Below are 20,224 nucleotides of genomic sequence, written 5' to 3'. Positions count from 1 at the left end.
GTTTTTGCAATAACATTATTTGGGGACTTTATTTTTAGGTCTGGAACTATAGATAACTCAAAGCATTAGTACTACAAAATTAAGAAGGAAGGGCATTTCTGCAATATTTCTAGATTAGACAGCATGGATTTCATAATTATTGCGTTTTAAAAATAAACTTTATTTAGACTATAACTGTATAATGTATAATATTTAACGAATTTGCATAGTATAAAATGAATTGTGGTGATTATATTAATATAAAATTATTGTATTTTGCTAATGGTATATATAAATATTTTACTTTATAATTGTAATATTTAAATTTATTTTAACTAAATAGTTCATTTACTGAGGATTTACTTACTAGCTGCTAGACTTGGTGAGAGCAGAAAAGATGAAGAGCATATTTTACATGTTTAACTGCAGAAAATCATAACATTTTAAAAATTGTTGTGCTAACCCATTTATGACAGGTAAAGGAACAAAAAAATAGCAAAAAATTATGTTGAAAAAATATGCTCAAAAATTATGAGTGTTTTGGGTTTTGTCCATTAATGACTTGACAGGAAGTCTCCTAACATGTATGTTCCTTCATTCAATCATTTTCTTTCAAGTGCAGCACAAAAGCTTGGCTCAGGAAACATAATGGGGAAAATGAAGTCAGCAAAGTGAACCTTCATAAGGAAGTGAAATTGTCACACAGCTTCTGAATAGCATTTCTTTCTCCTTTTTTCCATGAGCAAGGCACCATTCTTACATCATCTGACGAAAGTTATCATTGACACTGTAGTACAAGGCTATGAGGTAATCCTTTTCCTGTCCTGTTTCTCATCCCTCAAAATGCTCTCTCAAACCTTGGAGCTGCTGCTGTTCCTCACGTGACCCTCGCTGGCTCTGCCCAGTTCCTGCAGGTACACCTTGGTCCCTCAAGCCTGCCTAGCTCACGTGGCTAAAGGCTTTCCACGTGGCTAAAAGCTCGTACCACAGTGGGGAAAGGTACACCTTGGTCCCTCAAGCCTGCCTAGCTCACGTGGCTAAAGGCTTTCAGCTCGTACCACAGTGGGGAAGATGGCTTACCCTAAATTCAGTGGCCAGCTGGGACACCTGTTTAGAGCCAGGGTGGTCTGACCCCACTGTTTGGGGTCAGTGTTTGAGGCTGGAGATGGAGAGGAAGGTTTAGTCACAGGTGTTATAAAAACAGAGCTGACTGATTGCTTCAGAAGATATTTTCTCTGGGTCTGGTAGCGACTGAAGTGCTTGATCTCTGGTTATGGAGATGGGTAAATTACCATTTTGGTTGGAGGTGGCTGTAGAAATGATCCAGAGAGGATGTTTTTCTGCTGGATTTTGTCAGGTAGAGTGGGATCCTAAGCACCTTATGCTTGTTTCTTAGAGAATTTGAAATATCTGCTATGTTTGTATAAAACTGTGCTCAAGGACAGCGCTTGAGAAATGGGGCTGGGACAGCAAAGTCTGTTATTGGTTGTTTTTGTAATGCCCATGAAGAGAAACAGGAATACTGTGATCTCTGAATGCAAGTGTCTTTCATTGCTTTCTCAAATGTTAATTCCAGTCCAAAAACTCAGGGGAACTTTAACATCATGTGGTACATCAGTCAACTGCAGAATGAAGTCTAGAAAGGGCCTTGCTCTTTTATCATGGAATGTTTATGGTAATGCAGTAAAAGAGCTTCTGTGGCCAGTAAAGATTGTGCTGAGTTCAGGGTCTGCTGAGGAAGGCTTAGGGTGGGCTTTGGCTTGGAAACCCCACAAAACAATATTAGCTGTTTGGAATTGTAGTGGCTGCAGGGGTAGAAATGAGAGCCAATGTTGCCTGCTGTGTTTCAGAGACTTGGAGACAGCTGCACCAGGCATAAGTGTAGGGTTTGGGAGGTTCTGTTGCCCTGGTGGATTTGGTTGGGATGATATCTGCTTGTTCCTTTTTAGCTGAGTGCACCTAATGTGATTCTGTTTCTATTTGAGCTTTCAATGTCCTTAGATCTCTGAGAGTTTCCGGAATATGCAGATAACCTGTAGGAGTGATGTCTAAATGCAGATCAAACCAATCTGCTTCACAAGCATCAACCCTACAGCCTTAGTTGACTCTGGAGAATTGAGCTGCCTCAGCTTGTGCAGCTGGACAGAATTTTCTTGATGTCCATAACTCAGTTATTCTGTGGATTTCAAAGTGCAGGGTTGTTGTTTTTTATAACAAAAGAACATTTTAAGCTTTAGCTTCTTCTTACTATGATGCTTGTTTCCTGTCAGCCCTGACGTTTCTTGGGCATCACAGTTTCACCAACACAAAAAACCTCTGCATATTTGTGGGATATGGAATATTTCCATGTGTAGAAGGATGTGTGGAAGTGTCGGGCTAATCCAGTGAGTGGCTGTGTGGGAAGGAAGGAAGAGGTTGGCAGCGTGTGAGAGCTGATGTAACTCCTACTGAATAAGGAAGTTTCCCAAATTGTGCAACTCATCGGATATGATGAGATTTATCATTGTAATCTCTACAGCCAAGGCTCTTGGAGGAACATCTAGTAGACAGATTTCCTTCCACTTTGGAAGAATAGCATTTCTAATGCTGGAGTGGGGCTCCAAGGGAGTTTTCTCTCATTTTGAGGCTTTTCAGGAATAATTTCAGGAATAATTTGAAGTAATTAGAATTAAGGTGAGAACCAGCCTGGCTAGATATAATGCAGTAGAACCTATGTCTAATTTCAAATCTATTCTTGCCATTTATAATTTGTTCTTTTGAAAAATAAATCCAGGGGATTCATTATAGATGAGAGGGCATGAGTAGGGTTACAAACATATTTGCAAACTATGCTTTTGTCCGTTTAATAAAATAAAGAACAAATTCATTTCTGCACAGGTGAGGGAGGAACTTCCTTCTATTGATGGATTTCTTTCTGTTGGAGAGCTTGCGTCAGCCTTTGCTGACATTAAAGGGAATAAGCTCAGCAGCAATGTCTCTTCTTTCTGCATTCTAGAAAATACTAATTTCCAATCTAAAACTGACTCAGTATTACTATGTTAAATTTTTTTTTATTCCATATTGTTGTTAAAATATTTTATGCTTTCAGTTTTCAGAAAGAACAAGCATCTTGCCTGAAACTGCAATTTTAGTCCTACCGAGAGAATGCTTCAACAAACAGTTTTATTATTCTGATTATACCCTCTCTTTGTGAGGCTTAGCTATAATTATGGGAAATTAGGGAATTCTTCTGCTGTGGAAACATAATAATAACCTCTGTTAGTATTTTTAGATCAATTTTGAAAATGTAGTTTTGAATGTTACTTTCAAATCTCACATTAATCAGATCTTTATATGCTGGGAAACTCCTGTCTGACAGAGACAGCCAAAATCTTCTTAGTGGGGTAGATCAATTTTCATGTTCCTATGCGGAGAAAGTTGGAGGTTTTCAAATTTATTTTTTTAGTGGTAGCAAAAAGAGATTCAGCAGAACAGGAAAAAGAAAAGGAAGGCTGGGAGCAGCAAAGCAAAGTTTGGGATGAAATAAAAGGAAATAAGGGGGTTGTGAGGATGAGATAAGAGTCATTTTTGGATGAAGACAGTATTGTCTTTTATTTTTTCTGCTTTCCTTTTGTCTCCTTTCATGCTCTCTCTGCTGTGTCTCAGGAGCCCCTTGCTGCTTTGATCACCCCCAGTCCTGTCTCCCCCCTGCAGCTGCACCATTTCAGCAGTGGCCACAGCTGAGCTCTCCTGTTCTCTGCACCTATTTTAGTGGTTATCTTGGATGACTGACACTCTTGGTCAGCACCAACCTGAATGAAATGTATGGATTGTGACATATAGGAGGTCAGGTTGGCCCAATGATCTCAGTGGACCTAATGAGAACATGCATCTCAAGTGGTCAGGGATCAAAAGGGTTCAATGTTGGATTCAAGTCCTGGATCCATTACCTTATAGAGAAAAGCACATGGTGACATGAATATTTATCATCTTATTTCTGTGAGATTCAGAAATATAAACATTATGACCTTTTGTTTGTCTAAGGACAAAAAGAAACAAGCAGAGGTTTTTAGCTTTGGAAGAAATAAGATAGTTAACTCCAACTTTGTTTCAGACTTGAGATATGGACTGCTGACAAGTTTCTGATAAAGCTGATCTTGCACAGTACTGGTCATATTGAAGCTAACTCTAATTTAAAGAAATGCAGATTATAAATCTCTTTCTGTACATATAGTTTTAATCCCTTATTTAACATAGTGTCTTTGAATACACAGGCCTCTCTTTTGAGCAGAGACAGTCATCACAAAAGTTTGCTCAGTCAAGTGCAGGTAGTAGAGCTGGAAAAAAAGACACCAAAAATTAAATATGGTGTATTTTGAGAATATATTGTCAGAGTCATCTTCACCCAAATGATGAGAACACTCAGCTGGGCTTCTTGATATTTTAAGTTCATCCGTTCATTCTTGTTAAATATCTGAATCTCTACATACATCTAAGTGTTTAATCTGATGTTTAGAAGGTTAATAACAAACTGATGAGAAACAAGTTTCTTTTAATCTATGAGAGACTGAAAACTTGCCTTTTGGAAGAAAAGGATGAAAACTTTGCAGTGTGCTGCCTGACCTGTTCCTTTAGCAGAGGTCTGTACAACTTATGCCTGGGCATGACCTTGATAGAGAGGTGCCCATCTAACTGGATCTATCTGACTTGCTTTCCAGAAAGAGTTGGAAAATATTTAATTTACTGTGTCAAAACATGTGCAACAAGTAATAGGTGAACACTTCCCCTACAGAAGAGAGTATTTATAGAGCTAAACAGATTTTTGTGGAGAGCTCTACTTCCAAGGAATCCATGAAAAGTGAGGAACGTGTATATCTTGTTTCAGCTGGAATGTGTATGTCTTGTTTCAGTTGGCTGCAAGCAGAACTCGGGGCTTTCTTCAGAACATACACAAGGACTCAGCCTCCAAGGTGCTTCTGACAGTGAAGGCTGTGAATTAGGCTGCCTGCCCTTGTAGAGGAACCATGGCTAACCTGAACAAACAATTTCATTAATTTCTTGAGACTTCTGAAATTTAGTTCATCAGGAGATAGGCCACACAAACAACTCTTAAAATAACGTTGAGAAAGCACTTCCAAAAAAATTTTTGGGTAATGTTCTTTTCCAGCAGGACTCAGGTGTCAAAATTTACATTTACTTTAATGGGAGCTTATTTTCCAGCTTCACCTCAACACAACAACTGTTTCAGAGAAAATAATTTTGCATGTTAAGTGGTGAGTCTTGTTGTTGGTTGGGTTTGGGTTTTTTTTAAGCATTGGGGAGAACTGTCAGGCCAGAGCTTCTTGGCTGCTTTGTGGATTATTCAAGCAGGTAATCTTCCTGATCCGTCTCTTGGCCCCTCCTTTGGCCTTTCCATTCTGGGACCCAGCTGTCAGGAGCATGAGAGAGGACAGACACTGGTTTGGGCTGTTTTAAACTCATTCCAACATTGGCGATGGAAACTACAGCAATTAGCATCAATTAGTCAGCGGTCAATTGGCAACTAGACAGCAGTCTGACTGTTCATGTTCTCTTCTCCGTTTGCACACAGGAGGAAGCACTTTAGTTCAAACCTGGCATGGATTAAGTTCTCCAGTATCACTTAGTTCTGAAAATATGGAGAAGCCCTTCTGCAGTTGGGTGCCAGTTTTGCTTTGTCCTCTTGGTGAGCGTGGTGACTGTTGCCTTTCAGCTGGCTCTCCTCATTTGGACTTGGCAGCAATGGACAAGGAGCCTTTGGGACCTCATGCTGGCCTTTGACTTCTGAGAAATGTGCAGTGGAAGTGAGTGCAGTGAGTTAGGAGATGAGAATCACTTCTCCTAACAGAGAGGAAAAAAAGCATGAGTTAAATGTCATGGTAAACCTTACTGTTCTTGTGAACATGTTAAAGTAACCCTGATGAGCTTGATTTTGAGAATGTCAGGGGATAAAAAGCAGGACACTACTATTGATTTACTATGACTGCATTTGGCACCTTGTCATACAGATAGGTTCCTGCATTTTCAGTGTTTTTATTCTTTGCTCTGAGAGAAACATAACAGATACAACTCCCTTCTGCCACTAGAAGTTTTCTATTTTGGGAGCAATTTAGAAGGTTATTCAAATTGTATCTTTAAGAAATACAGAGTAAACAACATTTTGTTAATATATTCTTTGCAAGAAAAGGCAAGTTGTAGAGAGAGCAGCAAGCTTTTTCCCCTTCTTATTTCTGAAGTAGCAATTTATTTTAAAAAAAGCAACTTTGCAGAGAGCAGTTTATTAGCAGATCCCCCTGGAAAGTAAACTATTGCTTAGTTTTGCAATTTTTCTTGTGATGAATGTATCACTACAATTGCTATCTCTATTTTTGAAGCAATTTCTTCCTGAAGACATTGTATTCATATGCTTAATATCAGTTCAACTATAATTAATGTATATTGCTTCTTATAGAATGTCCCCAACCCTTAAACTAAGTTACCTCCTGGACACAAGGACTCTGCATCAGTGGCCATCAGAACAGGCAAGAGTAAGTCTTGAGGAAAACTAAAAGTGTAAGCACTGACAGCAGAGGTTTATTCTTAAATGTTTATCACATTCCCTTTTTTTTTCTACTTAGCAGCATCAAAAGAATCCCATTTAAGGGCCTCTCAGTAGCAGATGACACAGCTGATGTCATTATTTGACCTCCTGGTGATATTCTAGATATAATCACAAAAGCATGCTTTGTCAGAGGTCTACTGCCTCTACTTGCCTAAATGCAAGACCTATAGTTTTGGATTTAGGCTTGTGGTCTCAGGTAACATTAGTATTTATATATTTATAAATTTAGTAACATTGCCCTTTTTGTTTTCCTCTTGGCAAGACATGGATGCAGATTGCCAGTTTTCCTCAGAAATGTGTTGTGCCAGTCCGTCCTGTTGTCCGATTAAGAAACTTGTGCAGAATCTTGTTTTCATTTTCCCGAGGTCCCTGCAGAGCTCATTTTCTTTATGTTGGTTTCCTGGTGCTCGTGTCATTGCAAGAGCAATGTGTGTATTCAAGACTAATATGTGATTTTTAAGTTAGACAAGATATGTTATTTTAATGGTTTCAGGCAAGCAGTAACAGCAATTCATCTCAATGCACACTGTTATGTAAACACAGGAAAAGCTAAATTTTGCTGCATTTTCCTATAAAGACAATATTTACTGACAAATCGGACATCTTTATTTAAATTATAAAGTATACAGATAGTAAATGAACGTAATACTTTTGATCAAGTACTGCATGCAACAATTACCTATGCTGTGACTAAACATTTAAACTTATTAAATACCATGGAAGTTCCTATTTCTATGATGCTTTCCCCAAAGCACAGACAGTACTTGAGGAAGTTGTAGCCAAGTCCATGTATGAGCTCCAACTGTATATTTCAAAGCAGCTTTTTCAGAAATTTTGTTCTTTTATTATACCATTGGTTAACACATATTTTCCAACTTGTTAGAACAGTGGCTTCATTTCCGAACCTCCTCCTACTCATTTGAAGGTGCATCTCTCTGCTGCACACTGTAGAGATGACCTCTTTCAAGCTTGAAGTACTTTTTCAAGTGGTTTTACTCCCCCTCAAGCCAGCTACAGGGTGGAGTCAAAAGTAAGAAAGTAGACCCAGGAAAGTATTTTAAGAAAATACTTACTCTCTGCATTGGTATCATCTTGCAGGGGCATTTGAAAATTGTCAGTTGTTCATTACAGTGTGCTAAAAATCCATGGTGCCTTTTATTGAGCAAGCTGAGGGTTAGAATAGGGGTTTTTCCTTATAGTGATACTCCTTGATATGAGCAGAAAAGTGGAGCTGTGTGCTGTCCTGGTGTGCCAATCAATTCCACTGATAGCATTGGACATCTGATGGTGCTCTGTGTCAGCAAGGATGATGAAAATGTTAGGGTTCCTTCTGAGAAACAGCAAAACAAGTGGGATCTAATCCCAGAAAGTACTTGCAGAGTTATCAGCCTTGAATAAACACTTGGGCAGCTGTAAATTAAGGCTAAATTCAATTTAATTTAGGAAGAAAATTCTACGTCAGAGAAATTAGTATGTATTTGCTTCATTTGTTGATTTGAACGATTCAGCCTGCTCCCAGCTGCTTGTTCCATCACTTATCAAATGTTACCAATCCTGAGCTGACAAAATGTGATTTGGGAAGTACTGAGATCTAGAAAATGAGATTAATTTGGTTTCAATTTTCACTGTACAAAACACTGTATAAAATCCCTTTGATTGTAAGATTAACTAATTCTGATGAAAAATTCCTCTACAGTATGTTTATCTCTGACAGATTCTTCACATCACTCACTTAATGTAATACATACATATTTATTTTCTTCACTAAATATAACTAATCTGTTACTTCTAGTGAAAGTTAGACTTCCACTAAAGGTTTTGTGTACTTATGGGAAGAAGGTAGGCTTAAAAGATTATGTTTCCCAGAAACAAACAAGGTAAAAAGCCCTTGATCTGTCCAGATGTTTCCTCTAGGGACATGCCCTTCTCTTTGGGATTTCAGCATTTGCAGTGAGTAATTAAGTTGTCCCTTTCAGTTTCCATGCCTTTGTTAAAACACTGAAGGTTTCCTTTCTTATTGAGAGCTGAGTAAGTGGAGTACACAGATGAGTTATCTTTTGTACTCCAGATAAATATTTATTCTCTTAAGGTTATTAGTGAGATGTTTCCTCATGTTAGGCATTAGCAATCTAGCATTTCCTTAGTTGGGATTTTCACTCTCACTGCATTTGGCACCTGCTTTCAGGAGCTCACACCACTTCTCAGGTATCAGATTTTGTCTAACATTAAGCCTTTAGGTCTTCCCCTATTCCTCTTCTCTCAATGTTTGCAGCTAAAAATGCATACAATCCTTACAGGTTTTAGTCAAGAAAATAATCCATACTGGGTTTTTTCACCTTTAGTCTGCTTACTTCCTCTTCTACCCTTTCCTTCAGAGCAGTTTCCCAGAGAAACAGGATTTCTTTGTTCCTTAGGTGGTCCCTATGGGTGTCTTCCTTCCAATGTGAAGCTTCAAAAGGTCAAAGACTTTCTGTCCATGTCTGTATTCTACCTGAGCTGGCCAGGTCCAGAGCAGGCAAACGCTTTGGGTGATCTTGAGACTTGGTCTTGGTTTCCATATTACCTCTCTAGGTGCAGGTAGCTCACACTAAGCCCTTTCTACATGTTGCAAAACTTGGATTTGTGTGGCAAGGAAAGCTGATGCATTTCTAAGAAGTTTATAGGAATGATCCAGAGCTCTCTTCTATTGCATCAGTCATATAGCATCATTTTAATAGTAGATAAGATAAACGGGGGCCAAACAAGACTGCCTGACATAATAATAGGATATCTTTTGGGGAAAATTGAGTTGCCCTACAGCTTGCCTCAAGCCATATAATAAGAAAATAGCTCTCCCTTGATCTTGGGTTTGATAGTTCTTGTGTGTGACTGTCTGCAGCTCTGAACCAGTGGCTGGCCAAAAGAAATGGAATTAATGATGGGATAATTTTGGGGGTAGAGCATCCACCTACAATCTTGAAATAACACTTTGGTATGACAGAAGACAGTGTTGCTTTTTCAGGAGAAAAATCTTACTTTGGTACATGATGGCAGTGAGGCAGTGAACATGGAGCCATGACAGTACCAGTCTCCCACAGAGCTTTAATAAATGGCAATCACTTCTAAATTGAAAGCAGTCCTCCCAAATTCTTCCTCATGCTCCATGGTGTGAGTGGACCATTAGGCTGAAGCCTCTGTAGAGACTGTCTGTCTGCAGATTCAGACTGAGGAGGAGGATGATTGCAACACTGTCAAGGGCAGTGCTGTGGATGGGGAAAGAAGTGGCTCTGTCAGCCAGGAAGCACTGGCTAAGAGGTAGGAGAGCTCCCTTAAGGGTTCCAGTGTGCCTCCAGCTAACTGGGCTCCTGGGAAGAGCGAGAGCAAGAAGCAGACATGGATGGATGGATGGAAGATCAGCCAGTTTTTACTCATGTAAGTTGGGCCATGGTAAGCTTAGCAGGATGCATCATTGCATCTCAAAGATTTTGGTTTCAGTAATGGCAGGAAGGTTCAGTGGTGAGAACAAACTGTTTTTTTGATATAAGAAGTAAAATTAGCATTTCTCCCAGTGGGAATTAGACAAACTGAAGCAGGCTGTGGCTCTTCTTCCTCTCCCAGAAAATAATTCCACCAGGTTATTTACTTTGTGATAGACCATGTTTTATTTTCAGGGTCTTTGTTTTCTAACATGGAAAGTGGTAATAGAATCAAACAGGTAAGAAATATATTAAGAATAGGATTGTTGCTCAGAAGAGTCAACATTAAAATTGTCATTTTGAAAAGTTTGTATTTCTTTTGCAACTTTTTTTTTGTGTAGTTTAATTGTATTTGAAGGTTTTTGTGGTTTTTTCGTATAAATCTGTAGTGCACAAAAGAAGTTGGCTGAAAATAGTGTCGTGATTAGATGTGCCAATTCATGAATTTTTTTTTTCATTAAACATGTACTTAAAAGCTATAAGTTTTCCGGAAGAAATAGTTTAAATAAGTTAAATCCAAAAGCTCTAAGCCTGATGCCAACCTGCGTGCCCTAACACAGAGGAAAGAATGTGAGAACATTCCTCTCTATTTGTAAGGGATTCCCATTTCTTGGAGCTGAATAGCTGAAGGGACATTTTGGTAATGAGAATCATCATCTGCTCATGTAGATGTACTTCCCTCCAGCCGTGCCATGACTGGAAGACCTACCTGCAGTTGACTTGTTTCTGCTAGATAATGTCAGGTGGTTGAAACTGGAGCAGGCCTGTGGACTCTCACTCAGTGAAACAGAAGAGTTTTGCACTCCTACGTGCTCTGTGTGTCAGCATTCAGAGGCATTCATATTTTCCATTCCAGCACTGAGGCATTCCACAGCTTACCCTGCCCCAAGGGCGATTTGCATAGCTCAATGCAGAGTGGTAATTTCACAGACAAATTCTCCTTTCTCATTATGAAAACCTGTGAATCCTCTCAAATAGCTTGCTGATGCCAAATCCCACTTCCTTGTTCTCTATTAGTCCCCAAAAGGTTTCTTTCAATGTTAAGTAATGCCATAAATGTGGGTGGAAGCTGGAGTTGTGATATGTTTTGGAAGGTTTCAACAGGTGATTCTGTAAGCACAAAGATATTATGGAAGGAAAAATAAGTTCCTCATGTTAACTGGTTGCTACTTTGACATTTGAGTTAATGTAATACATGCTGACAGCATTTCTTTAGGAATGCCTATTTCATAAGAATAAAAAGTGTGTGGTACAGGGTGGTGGCTTACAGCATTGCCTTTGGCCATGTCTGATGTGAGAGAACCAAAGATGGAGCACAGGCAGTATGTGTGCTAAAGCCAGCCAACGTGGGACATTGCAGCAGCACTCCCCAAGAAAGGCTTTCACAGTGAATAACTGCTGGAAAATTAATATGAACCACAGATTTTCAGAACTTGACCTGACAAGGCCTTGAGCAACTTTATCTGAATTCAAAGCCAGCTGTGCCCTGAGCAGGGGGTTGGAGTAGGTATTTTCTAACTTTACTGATTCTGTCAATATGCTAACTGGTATTTTAGCTGACTAGCTTCAGTGATTTAATGAGATCTAAGGTATGAAAAGATTCCTTTTCCATAACAGTAGAAGCTACAGAAGTGTCTGACCTTCTGAAAGAACCTGTGTTATTGCAGTGAAATGATCATATCTTTTAATTTAAATGTATATTACATGTAGTACTTTTAATTACATAATAATTTTTTCCTGTTATCTCCTTGCATACTGCTGACTTCAGCAACTTCATCTGCAAAATTCTGCTGAGCTGAATGTACACTTGTGTCTATTGCTCAGATGATCTTTTTGTACTTTCTTTGTATCAGTGAGAAGTAGGAAAGAAGAACTGAAGACTAAGACTCATCAGCTTAGTTTAAATTCACATCATCCTAACTAGGAAAGGATTTCTAAACAGATCAGTCTATTTCCCTTCTTAGGCTTCCTTTAACTGACCTCATGAGAACGGAGGAAGGAGTAGGTTTCAGATGTCTGTGATTTTACTAAGGCTTTTGATCTGGTTCAGATAAGCAAATCAGGGAAATGTGATGTAGATAAATCTAGTACAGGATGAATAATGCAGAAGAATCAGGTTCTTCATGACCATGTCTTGTGTCTGATAATATTTTCAGTAAATTGAAGGACTGAAGAATTTAAAATTATCTTGACCAATTGAAGAAATGGTCTGATAAAAATAGGATGTGTTTTTAAAACAAATCAAGCAGTCTGTCACAGATTTTTGTGGGGAACTAGAGTTTAAGTGGCAGAAAAAAAGATTGAATGGATGAAAACTTGAAAAGGCATCAACAGTGCTGCTATTGTGCAAATAGCAGCATGATTATATGACAAATCCTGGGTCATATAATCAAAGCTTAGGTTGCAGGGAACATCAAGGTTTTCCACTTGCCATTAGCAAAATGTTGGATGCAGCTCCATGGCTTGTGGTGGCAATATGGCTTTAGAAGGGTGCAGACAGGCTGGAGACTGTTCAGAGAACAGCAGTAGCAATAAGGAACCTTCTGGAATACATGATGAAAGATGGAAAGATTAAAAAAATTGGCACTTGAGTTCCTTAGTGAAAAAGGAAGGATAAAGGGAAACATACTGGTCTTCAGATGCATTAAGAGCTGCTCAAAGGTAGAAGCAGTAGCTCTTTTTTTTATATACCTACTATAGGTAGGATTGAAATAGTGAGTCTCAGCTGCAGTAAAGGAAGATTTGGTTAGTTGCTAAAGAAATGTAATGTGTCAGGGAGACATATGAGCATTAAGGATCATGAAAGTCTAGAAGATGATTCTCTGGTGAGTTTTCAGTCATCATCATCAGAAAGAGCAGTTCAGTGACATCCATTAAGATCCATGTGGATTTGTGATTCTGCCCTAAAACAGGGAGTGCTGGTTAGCAGATATATATTAACAGAGTTCTCCTGTTGCTTAATTCTGTGCAGTCCTTGGAAAAGCCCAGAAGCACGTGGATGGTGGAGGCCAGTGGCACAGACCTGTCAGTGCTGTGAGGGGCAGCTTTCTGCCCTGTCAGCAGCTCCCTGCTAGCTGACACTGTGAACCTGTGCTGAACTCCCACTCCCCTGTGCTCACGTGTTTACCTCGCCTCCTCCGGGCACTTTCAGGCCAGGTCCTGGTGAACTGCTCATTCTGTGCCTCTGTGTGAATGGAAAGCATGTATGAACTATAAATAGAATTGTTAGTAAACCAGGAAAGTCAGTATTTCAGATAAGGACAGCTCAAGTGGGTTGGAAGATGGCCCAGCTCTGTTACATGAGTGCTGATGTGATCTCAGCAAACAGATTTGATAAAACTTGGAAAGACTGAAGCAATGGTCTCTGGTGAATTCAAGTTACTTTCTCTGCTGGCTGAATTTTGCAGGTTATGCTGTGTTTCTGCATTTATAATCTCATATTCAGCTACAAATTAACTGCTAGCTAATGATACATATTATAGTTGTCTCCCCTCTGTTACAAAATGTGTTTGCTTTTAAATATGAACAATAGGCAACAAATCCTGAAACCTTGGGAAAGTCCCTGTGCTTTTTTGTGACTGTTTCTAAAACCTCAGTTATTACCAATGTAGTCAAGAAATGGGATTTTTTCAGCTGCTTTATTTTAAGTGACCTTTCTTGACTTTGCTCAAAAACATTTCCAGTTCTCTGTAATGTCAAGTGTAGTGTGTTTGACCTTCCTTTTATTCAAATACTGTAAACAGTATCTGCTAAAAGCTGGAAATGCCTTCAGATTTCTTTTAAGAAAATTGTTAGGATTTTTACATTTGATGTCAAAAAGGACTGTGTGGTTGACCTTCTACTATCATAGTTGCTATCTGACAAGAAGCTTTTTCATTTTCATTGAGGCCAAATTTCAACAGTTTGTCTCTGCAGACCACACACTAAACCAATTCTACTTTAGCAAGAATATATCCATGGAATGTACACAAATCTCTGCAAACGTGTATGACATACTGTTAACTAAGGAGAGCAAGAATCTGGTCAGAAAGGACATCCAAAATCCTGTATCTTTGCATGCAGGTTTACAGGGGATACATGATCTCTTACCAACTCTGCAATGCTGCAAAGGGCAGCTTTGGTTCTGGTAGAAATCATAAAAACTAAAAATTCTTAGCCAGTTCCCCATGAAAGTCACTGCACAAAATCTGCTTTAAACACTTCAATGTCAATCATTCTGTAAGATTAGGAGGATAAAACTGAGGATAATTAAAGACAGTAGATTAAGTCCTATAACAGACAAATAAAAAGGCTAAGTTTGCATTAAAGATTGAGATTTATTTTGTTTGCAATGCTAAAACTATTCTGATGATACTGTCTTTCAGGTGCTCTCTTGTATGTTAGCCTCAGATATCAACAGAGGGTGGTGATCTTTGAATCTGTGACAAACATGCTGCTTTTCTAAGGAAAAATGTCCCAGATATGGCTTACGGACAATTAGATCAGCACTAGCTTCTTAAAATAGAAGATAAATTTTTCTGGAGGTCTCTCATGGCAGAACATGCTCAGCCCTTTCTGACTCACGAGGGCAAGGGACTGTGAGACGATTCTCCACTTGACTTGGTTGTGAGGGTTCAAGAGCCAGACTCAGGATGGGAGGGAAAAACGCAGGAGTGGCATGAACAAGGAGTGTAAGGCTGCAGTTGGTGGAAAGAAGACAAAACTTTTATTTTTTAAATTTTTTCCCCCACTTCCTTAACCTTCTCTGTCTCTGAAAGGTACCTCAGTGCATTCAGGGAGAGCCTGTGTGTTTTCCACCAATCTGTGAAAGTATGTTGTGGAGCTTTTGTCAAGAAACACAGCTGTGGAAGTGTGGTATAGCTTGCTTTAAAGATTGTGGGGGGCAGTCATCCCAAACTAACCATCATCCTGAACTCAGTGCTTCTATCTGGTCCCAGTCAAGGCCTAAACTTAAACCCATTTGAAAAACAAATAATCTGGACATCAGGACAAGAATTTCCTGCTTCCCTCAGTAATTTCTGTAAAAGCTACAAAGTTCTGTCTGTCTTGGCTGTGATGAACAATGGTATTTTATCTGCATTTTATCTTTAGTCTTCATTACTGGTTTAAAGCAACTTGGAATTTAAGATTTTATCCAATAGGGAGGCTTTCCTCATCCCTCTGTTCAGTGCACTGATGAGCTGGGACATGGCCTTGTTCCAGGACCCCCTTTCTCCAGTGCAGTCACCAACTTTTAATGGAGAACTCTTGCAAGCCTTGTGGATAAGGGCTGGGATGCCCTGAGAGCTCCTCAGGGTGCAGCTCAGTGCTGGTGTCCCTGCTTGAACAGCAAGGGCTGGAAAACCCTTCCTGCTGCCCACATGCAGAGGGGCCAGACTGAGAAAATCTAAGCTTTTAAGTTCTTGATTTAACAATGACATATTTCTTTTAGAGCCATGTGTCACATTGTCTTTTCTGGCTTTGGTAAGACTAGTCAGTTATAAATTTTACACTCGCTTCTCTCGCCTTTCCTTCTGTTCTCCTTGTTTTCCTTCTTGTTCTCCCCTGTCATTGCCCCATTATTCTCCTATTTTTGGTAAAATAATAACTTTGGTCTGACTTAAAAAGCCTAGCTGAGTCACACAGAGGAGTTTAAGCACTTATACCCTCACTGAAATTACTTAAATGTTTAGCAGCTAAATAGTAATTTGTTGTTCACCTCTATGAAATTGGTACTTGAATTCCAAAGTGGAATATATTTTCACTAACTCCTCCCCCTACCTAAATCCTCTTATGTAAAAATATAAATTATTAACTTTGGGGCAACTACCACAAGTCACCAAACTCTGCATGGCAGAATGGGCCTCTGGCACAGGATGTGTGAAAATGCTGTGGCAATGCTCTGGTGACAGCCTAAGGAGATGTACAGACCCATTAATTGCTTAAATACCCTGGGTTTGGTCACCTGGCTGCTTTGTTGTGCTGTATCTGAGAATTGAGACAATACAAAAACCTCTCCAAAGCTGGCTGGGGTAGGAGAACAAGCCTTTCTACTTGACTGAGAGGGCACCAAGCAGCACATTCTGAGTTTGAGGCTCCATGGCTCTGAAGGGCAGAAGAATCACAGTAGGTCAGTGTCTGTTCTGATGCCTGTGATAGTATTCCTGGCAAACCCAGACATTCTCTTTTGGAACTCCTGCCTGTTAATGCAGGTTTAACCAGCATAAAATACCCTGATCTGATCTGCAGCTCAGTTCCTGGAGGGATAAACAGAACACTCACTGAATGGTTGATTGTCTTGCCAAATTGAGAAAGGGCAGCTGGAGGAAGATGTGATAGCATCTGCATACCATACCAGGAATCAGTGAGATGTGCTCTTGGGAGTACTGAAAATGTGGGCATGGTGAAAAGTTTTGAGACAGTTTAAGCTATGTTTCTAGTTAGATCTGACTCTGATAAGTAAAATCATAAGAAAATGATGATTTTTGTGCTGGCATAAGCTAGTAATGTCTAGCAGGTTTTCTGATGTACAGTCTGTTCCCTTGTGGGGATTTTGGAGCAGTTTAGTGGTTCAGCCTTCTATTTCTTGGATCATTTATTGTCTGGGGAAGTAGCTTTTCTCAGCAGTGTCAGAACTAGTCATTACTTGGATCTTGTCATTGTGAAAGTAGTGTTCTCCTTTAGTCTCCTACCAAGAATTAGCAAGGAATGTGGCAGTGACCTTTGCAGCATGGATTTTGGCTTAGCTAAGCTTCTGCAGCCTCTGTGCAGAGAAAACTACATTGCTGTCTTTGATCTTCCTTCAGAGTCAGGCAGTGTGCAAGGCAGAGATTGCAGAGTGACAGTAGTGGGTAAAATCACTGGCAGAGCCTTGCTGATGATCAGACACAAGGTGTATTTTGCAGCCTGCTCTTGACCCCCCAGATCATGGGTCCTGTTATGCTGTAGTGTGTGCTGGAGGGGTTGGCTGCATGGAGCAGAGATAAGTACAAATCTTGGAGAGGTGAAGAGGTGACTGCTCCAGGGGTGGGCTTATCAATGCACTGTATCAGCCTTCAGCATGGTCTGCCTGTACTGCTTCCAGGGGATGCTTTTGTGCAAGACCCCGGGCACTTGTGTGGTTCTGATTCATGGCAGTCACATCATGGCCCAGGAAAGTGCCTTCCAGTCAATTCTCTGTGTCTGGGATCTGGGGCTATAGATAAGCCACTAGTGCTTGTCCAGCTTTATCTGAGGGTGTCAATACTCCTGAAATGAGAAAATAAAACCTGTCATTTTCTCCCCATTTGCTCTTCATTCTACTAATTTGTTTAAAGTGGTGCAGTTCTCTGCTTGGGCCAACTGTGAGGTGGCTGGCACTTATGAACTGTCCAGAGCAGTGCTGAATCTGTATGGAGTATGTCTGAAAGAAATGCTGCTTTTCTGGAGCATGCATGGTTTCATTGTGGCCAGAGAGGCACTGTGATCCTTGGACTGCACCCCCTGTGTGAGCAGGTTGGGCTGGTATGGTGGGATCCAAGGAGCAGGAGAGTCAGAGGTAGTGGAGAAAGGAGGCTCCATAAGCCAGACTTAGTACAGCACCCATTCATCAAGGGGCTTGGCAAGACAAGAGCAGATGGGTGCAGGTGATATGAGCAGTGTCCCCAGAGGGCTGGTGAGGAAGGCAGCTGTCCTGGGTACACTGCAGCCAGGCTACAAGCTGCTCTCAGCAGCCTTTGCTGGGCTGTGCCTGTCTTGTGCCTGCTCCTCTCAGCAAAAACTCCAGTCGTGGTCCTGGTGGCAGTGCAAGCTCCAGAAGCATGCAGCTGGGGGAATATGTACAGCAGGGAGGAGAAGGCACAGTGAGAGGTGTGCTTCTGGACATGTGGCAGAGCTAGGGCAAAAATGACAACTGTGACTGCAGAGTGTCATGAAGTCAGGCTGGGAGTTGTCACAGAGGATGTGGCACTGCTCCAGAGGTGCAGAAGGCACAAAAGGCAGGGTAAGAGGTGAGAGCAGCAGCAATTTGAGTGAATTGTTTCCAGCTATAAAGCTAAAAAGTAATGAGAAGCTTAAATAGGTGGGAAGGACAAGCTCTTTGCTAGCCAGGTAGAAGCTTAGAATGCCCTTCAATTATCTCCTAGAATTGCTGGGGAACTGAGGGTATTCTGACTCCCAAGAGTTCTGTTTTTGTGAGGGGCTTCTTCCTCCTTCTCTGTTCTTCCCCATAAATCCTTTCTGCTTCTCTTATTCCTGAGTGCGGGTAAACACTGCCTGCAAAGTTCTTGGGTCCTGCTCTTCAGGACATACAGTCCTGCTCAGCACATGGATAAACTCCCAGGAGTCTGGGCATGACACCTTCCCCTCTGTGCTGCTGCCTCTGGCTGTCCTGAGCCAGCCCCACCTGGGCTGTGCTCCCTGCCAGCACCTTTGGAGCACACACAAAGCCACCTGTGTGACATTGCATCCCCCTGAGCCCCCAGCCACCACTGGGTGTCCTGAGAGTGCTCCCAGGCCTGCCAGCTCCACTGGGTTCCCAAGCAGAGACCGTGGTGTGGGATGAGATGCAGCAGAAGGATAGGATATGGAGCTGTCACACACTGTGCCAGACTCAGAACAAGGGGGCGGAGAGGGGCTGAGGCAAGTAACTCCTAAAGTCACAGTTGAAGATGACATCTGAGTGCAAGATCAGGTTGTGATCTGTAGAAACTGGTTGAAAATTTGAAATTAAAGCCATTGGGCATAAACCCGTGTTTAAAGAAGAGCAGAAGGCAGCAGGGGGAGAGAATGGCTCGATGGAAATGCCTGCAGGGTAGCCCCATGTCCCATGTGTTACCATAAATACTGCGGGCACCGCTGCAAACAGGCAAAACTTTTGGGTATGCTGGGATGTTTCTAGAAAGGATCCACAGCTTGTTTGCTCTGCCTGTGGCATGCCCAGTCTGGCAACAGAAGACAGCTGGGTTTTGCATGTGGCCCAGCCAGAGCCTGAGGCTGAAGATTTACAGCAGGACGTCCTAAATGTCACATCAGCAAAGATGTTCTTGCTCCAGCTCCAGACCCCAGGCACCTGTGGCCTGTTGCTGCTCTTTCAGGAGCACTGATGCAAGGGTTTGCCCAGCTTTCCTGTGAGCTGCCTCAGGAAGTGGTCTGCCCTGAGAAAATAATGCTGGGGGGAAAAAAAAAAGAGAAATGGTCATCTTTGGTTTATTTTATAAAGTCAGACCTCTTCCTTGATTCCATGGTCTGGCATGATGGGGAAGGTCAGTGTGCCAGAATTAAATAGCTAGCAGGCACTAAAGCAGTATTGCTACATAATTTTTGTGTAACAAAACCATAATAAACATATGAATTTTCCTACAAATGCCAGAATGGCTGTGATATAACCACACTGCTGGATAACCACACTGCTTTTCTGTTTCTACTGCATCATTATATTCATATTTCTCTTTCACATACAATGATTTACAGGCACAAAAGAACTGATTTTATGTTTGATAAGTTATTGAATGGTAGAGCAGAAAATGCAGAGGAAGACAGAAGTCTCACAAACAGAAATTTTCTATATAGTGCAATCCAAGATTTCTCTAACCTTGTATTCATTTCTCCCTAAGTCTTTCTCTAATGCTGTTATGTTTAAAATGGAGAGCTCTTGAAAAGTCTTTGCTTGCGTAACACACTTGTTCTGCCTTGAGAATGAAATGATCTCCATTATGTTCAGGTTTGAGAAAGTTCTGTGTTTATGGAAGCTGCTTCGTAAGTAAACACTTATAGAAGCAGCTTTAGTTTTTGCCAATTACTTTTGTTATATTTCGGTAATCTTTGTCTAAACAGATTTATATTGGTGACTAATACAGTTGTCAGCTATCCACTTGTTTCCTTTTCCCATGAACGTCCTACCCAGCCTGTGGCTGCCTTCAAGCAAACCTGATGGTGGCATGACAGTCTCAAGGACAGAAAGGTTCTCCAGGTGTGAAAACACAGTGCACTAAAGAGCTAATTTTGACTTCCTGTACTAGTTACATACCCACTTTCCCCAGATTAATCCCTGAATGTTCCTGAGGGCGTAACTGACAGAGTGTTGCACAAGCACAGAGTTAATGCTGTGCAGTCATGGTTTGTGCTTGGATTCCTCAGTGTTTAATCCAGGTGGCATCCCCACTCTAGCCCCTTCTTCACTATAAAATCTCTATCATGCTTATCTGCTTATCTTCAAGGTGGAGAACACCTTTTC

Source organism: Passer montanus, unplaced genomic scaffold, assembly GCF_014805655.1.
Source record: "Passer montanus isolate IOZ18808 unplaced genomic scaffold, ASM1480565v1 scaffold21, whole genome shotgun sequence".
In the NCBI taxonomy this organism is placed as follows: Eukaryota; Metazoa; Chordata; class Aves; order Passeriformes; family Passeridae; genus Passer; species Passer montanus.
Note: the sequence above shows the minus strand (reverse complement) of the source record.